Here is a 6,102-nt window from a genome sequence, read left to right as displayed (position 1 = left end):
TTACGTTTGAGTGTTTGACCCGAACCTCATTACATAATTATATCAAATGTAATATGATCTATCATACCCTGTTGGATGATCACGAGCCTACCTATGCGACCCACAAAACCTATAGTGAGTCTGGCCCTATGCTATTACAAACAATTCATCCACCGATTAACATGCTAATGGGCCTTGTAACTCCTCCTTAGGCCTCCTTCCACCGTATGCTTGCTTTATAAAAATAAAAAATCCTCACCAAAAGAAAACCTATTCCACTCTCATTACAATTTAAAAAGAAACCCCGAGTAGCAGTTAGGGGGAATACATAGTGGGGAGGATAGCGAGCCTTATTATTTGAAGACAAAAAATGAGAGAAGAGAGACAGAAGGGGCATATGAGCCCACCAACTAACATAATGCGCAAGTAAAGGTCTAGGGCTTCGTAATCATCCTTTATCACTCATTTAAACAAATAATCATACATTCCATGTACAATCTAAAGCATAATATCTAATATCACAAAATAATTATATGAAGAAAATGAAAGTACGAAATTTGCAATCAAAAGGATGACAAAAAACCATCTGCATCCAATGCACATAATAAATCCAATTAATCATGTAATTTTAATTTTAGAAAAAATCAGATTTTATTCCAAAAAATTAAAATAGCACAATTAATAATTAGAAGAGTCCAGAAATATCAAATTTCCAGAAAACGACGAAAAACGGCCCAACTGTCGGCCTGCAAAGCGCACGGCTGCAAGCCTGCGCGCAAGGGCCCCTTCCTGCCTACTTGCGCAGTGTGCGCGCTAGCCAGGCTATGCGCAGGCCCTCGCTTGCGCATGCGCCCGACCGCGCGGACATTGAGCGGCAATAGCGACAGTGCTACTGCAATTTTTTTTTTTGTTTATTATGTGTACCAAAAATCAAGAATCATATAGAAAAATTCCAAAATTTCAAATGCTTGAATCATCCAATTAATTGCAAAAACACAAACAAGCAAATTTTCATCATGTAATAACAAAAAAGAAAAGGTAATAAAACATGCTTCAAAAGCTGTAAATAACACGTCAACTTACTTCTACACACAACCATCAGCCCCTACATCGAGCCGGGCTCTGATACCACTTGAAGGATCGAGTGGATTGGCCCAGGAAAGCGCGAGTGAAAGCGGTAACCTAAAACACATACAATAATAAAAATTACAGCGTAAAACAATGAGTCAAAGGGGTGTACCCTTGGAAGTCCCCGACGTTCGATGTAAAGTAAACATGAAATAATTAAATAAAAGGGGCTGAGGTAACAAGATAAAAAAACCAAAAAAGGAACCAAGGGATAAAATTTTACCTTTGTCGAAATCCAACTACTTTAAACATTCATGTGAGGCTCCAACACAGGAAGCCTCTAATTCATCCACACCACATCGGTACTAGAATCTCAATTCTTTCTTTTCTAGAAGAAAACAAGAGAGAAGAACTCCAAGAATTGGAGAGAGAGGCGGCCGAGAGACAGAGACTAGGGAGGAAAAAAATTTGTGTTGCGTTATTGTGTAATAATATTATAAACAATAATATATATATATGCCTTGTATAGATGTACATAAATGTGTCTAGGTATATTTATTCATCTATAAAGTAAGTCTTCTTAATTCCAAATCAAGAAGATGACTAAAATTGCACTTTCCAAAATTAAAATTTGCTAGCCAATAATTTTCTTCCATAGAATTTTTTAATTTGCTCAATTAGGTGTGTGTTGCCCGATTTTATCACTAAAAATACAAGGCCTAATGAATTTTTATTTAAATCCAATTTCGATAAAAAATCCACCCAATTGAGCCCAGTAAGTATTTAATCCAATTAAATACATAAGCACATATTGTTTTCATTAATTAATATGGTCTAACTTATTAGATAATAAGGACAAGCACAACATAAATTAATCCCATTAATTTATCCTTGTACTTTCCATCTAATGGATCTCCCATTTGCAAGTAATTCAATTACTTGTGGAATTAATTCCAAATTAATTCCTTGTACTTTCCCGGTGATTTGTGTGTGACTCTTTAGGTTCACCTTTCAGCTAGACTTGGACTAGTGTTTAACACTATTATTAATTAAATCTAATTTAATTAATATTTCTTGATTAAATCTTAATGAAGAAAACCCATCACCATAGGTGGCCGTCTAGCAACGGTCGATGACACTAGAGATTAGGTGAATGCCGTCTGAGCTTTTAGGCTCTCGAGTCCATACGGGTACGGTCCTTTCATCTACCTTCTCTCGACATTAGTCTAGGGCATGAAATTTGTGTCAGTTCGACATAGGAACCTGTTTTCCTACTCGATCAACCATTGTGGCCACAGGTTCGTAAGGCGTGAGCGCGTCTCCAAGTGCATTTGAGATACCTCTATCAATTACTGATAGGGGGTAGATCCTATTCTTGAAACTCACCGTCCTAGCTACATACTCCGATTGCACTGGACGAGGCTTATGATGATCATGTTTGCGACACAATCACCTCTCTCACACATCCAAGATACAATAATTGTATACACGTGACTTCCATGACTTTTCAAGTCTGAGGACTGCTCCCGTACTATTGGAGCCAGGGATTCAAGTCATACCGACCAAGCTGCCAAGGTTCCATATGAAGATCCTCGCAAGTCAGTTCAGTTAATTCGACAACTAGTCAATCAACCCACTAAGATTGCATAGATGTTCCACTTTTGTCACTGATGAAACATGGTACTTATCAATTGAATGCGACTCTTGAAGGGTTGCGTGGTATAGCCCGAGAACGCTCTAGCGGAAGCGGTAATGGAAACACATACAATAATTAAAAAATTAAAACATAAAAATACCGAATCCGAGGGGTGTACTCTTGGAGTTCCCGGGCGTTCGATGTAGCAACAATAAAGAAATACTCATACAAGGCTATGGTTGAGAAAATAGAAGGGGAAAATAAGTTTAAGTTCGATATTTACCTCTTAAAATTTCGAACTTCCAATCGGTTAATTTCATTGAATGTTCACCTAAGATTCGAACGTAGGAATCCTCCAAAGATGATCTACACCACACGAAAAAATGAGAAATTGATCCTTTTGCTAGAAGGAATCAAGATCAAGGTCTTATCTTTTGTGAGAGGAGAGGGGGCAGCCGAAATGCATAATGGTTGAGGAGGAACTTTTGTGTTGTATTGTATAACATATTATTACCCTAATAATCATACACAGTATACCTTGAATAGATGAACAAGAATGTGTCTAGATACATTCTATTATCTATAAGACAACTATTCAATCCATTCCAAATAGAGAAAACTCTAATTATGACCAAGCTAGTACTTTCCAAAAATGCAATTCTTTGGTCAACTTTCTATCCATCAATTTTGCTAATGGGCCTTAATGATTGGGCCAATTTTATGTAAAATAAATGCATAGCCCAATAAATTTTAATTAAATTTAATTTAATGAAATTCATTTAATTGAGCCCACTAGGTATTTAATTCAATTAAATACTCAATCCCAATATTAATTAATGCAATCCAATTCATTAATCAAGTAAAAACAAGCCCGATTTAAATTAATCCAATTAATTTAAACTTGGGCTATCTATTCAGTGGACCTCCATGTGTGATTTATCCAATTACTTATATCTTATAGAATTAATTTTAAATTAATTTTTTGTCCTTTTACGGTGATTTGTGTGTGACTCTTTAGGTTCATCTTTCAGCTAGACTTGGGCTAGCGTCCAATTTATTAATTAATGTGTTCCATAAAATAAATCTCAAAAATACAAAATAGAAAGCGGATCTTAGACATTCATTCATAATGTAAAGCAGAAAATTAAGTAGATTATAGTAATATTATATTTGAGTTAAGACTTGGTCTTTTAGTCATTAACCCCTCCCACTATTCCTACAAAATCCCACTCTCAAACGGAATTTTGAAAAATTATTTTCTAGTGCGCTTGGGATCCACATGAAAGGCACCGCAAGGTGCGAGTGGATCTGTCCTGAAACGCGCAAGTGAAAGCGGCTACAATAAATAGCGTAAATTAAAAATGAATCGGTCTTTTGTGTGTGACTCTTTAAGTTAATCTTTCAGCTAGACTTGAGTAAGTGTCCAACCCTAATAATTCTCAATCATCCCTTGATCAAGAAAACCCATCACCATGAGTGGCCGTCTAGCAACAGTCCATGACATTAGAGACTAGGCGAAAATTCATGTGAACTTTTAGGCTCCTGAGTCCATATGGGTACAGTCCTTCCATCTACCGTCTATCGGCCTTAGTCTAGGGCTTAGAATTGAGTGTTGGTTCTCATCCTAGACTAGGCATCTAAGGTTAATACTTGAGATTGCGTTACACCAAATTGCTCGATATAGGAACCTCTTATTCCTATTCGACCAATGATTGTGACCACAGCTTTATAAAGCGTAGACGCATCTCCAAGTGCATAGGAGATACCTCTGTCACGTTTTGACAGGGGACGGATCCTCTTCTTCGAGGTCACTGTCTTCGCTACATACTTTAACTACACTAGACAAGGTTTATGATGACCATTACATGATTACCTCTTGCACAAATCTAAGATGCAGTCATCGCATGCACGTGACTGCCGTGATTCCTCAAGTTTGAGGACTACTCCCGTACTATCGGAGCTGGGGACTCAAGTCATACCGACCAAGCCTCTAAGACTTCCATATAACAATCCCTGCGAGTCAGTTCACTCGATTCGGCACCTAGCTAATCGATCCGTTAAGATTGTATAGACGTCCCATGTCTGTCGCCGATGAAACATGAAACTCATCAAATGAATGTGATTCTTAATGCAAGTCTCAGTAGGACTCTCGATGCCCAAGGCGTCGGATACTCAACTGTGAATGGTTACGCAGCTGGTTTCCCTACTAACAAAAACAAGCGCATACTCAAGGGGCACGAAGAGCGAAAAAGGGTATATATAGCGGAATACCCTGAATCCTTGTATCGACAAGACGACTATCACTGTCCATAGTATCGAAGGAGGAGTATAAAACCAGCGACTCCGAGAACGGGCGTCCTTATCCCGATTAAAGCCGAAGGGAATATCGGTTCAAAGGGTGAGCACAAGGGCATGCTGACCGACGCGACGATGGCTCCATACCGGATAAAAGGATAGGGGCAGAGGGGAAAAAGGCTGAAGCAAGTCCCGCTTTGGTTTGGAACCAGCGATTTCTCTCTCCAAACCTATTCGGGTGGTGAATGTCTCGAGGTCCTCGACTTGGAACATTTCAGACCCAACCTTAAATAATTGATTTCATGACTGCCATCCAATGTGTAGTCCAACAATTGCACAGTTGTTAAAGTGGTATGTGGGTATCTATTGTATAGTCAAAGTGGTGCTTGACGTATTTTGGTAAGCACAACAGATACGTATACTGAAGACGAATAGTTACCATATTCATCGGGACAACATTGCTTAAGTAAGTATTGCTTGAATAGTTCTCAAAACCGCTAATCTAATTGGCTTTTGATCATCTTTTCCAACAATCGCCCACTTAATCTTAAAGTCAATACTCATATTTTCAGATTAATCTGATTATGAGAAATCTGCGATACCGGATAGGTTTTATGGGTCAACTTTCGTTGCTGCCAATGTCTTGCGGTCCAACCGCACATTACATCTTCCTATTATCTCTCCAAGCAGATGATGGTGTCTAAAATTTTTTCTTGGACCTGTGATGAGATCTTGGGCCTTTTGCCTTGTGCTATAACCTAGTTGTCATCCTCCAAGGTGACTACTAGCGCGGCTATACTAGGTAGCACACCAAACAATCGGGCGTTGTTTTTCGGTCCTAACCGTTTTTCAAAATTTAAATTCATTCAATTTTTTTATGATAAGGTTCATCATGGTATTCCACTTGGAACCTTTCTAATATTACCACATTATCATAAATCTCGAATGTATGTTTGTTTTGAGATTAAATATTATTCATATGATCTTGAAAGCTACTTTTGCTATAGCCATCCAGAATCAACTCCCCATTAATGTGTGTCAAGGGCTCTTCTTCAATTCTTATTCAGGTATTAAAGATAACCCTTCAACAACTGTTTTTTGCCTCATCGATGCACACTCGATGT

This window comes from Sesamum indicum, linkage group LG7, assembly GCF_026168435.1.
Source record: "Sesamum indicum cultivar Baizhima isolate 11 linkage group LG7, ASM2616843v1, whole genome shotgun sequence".
Classification (NCBI taxonomy): Eukaryota; Viridiplantae; Streptophyta; class Magnoliopsida; order Lamiales; family Pedaliaceae; genus Sesamum; species Sesamum indicum.
The sequence above is the reverse complement of the archived record's forward strand: the minus strand, read 5'-3'. Positions refer to the sequence as shown.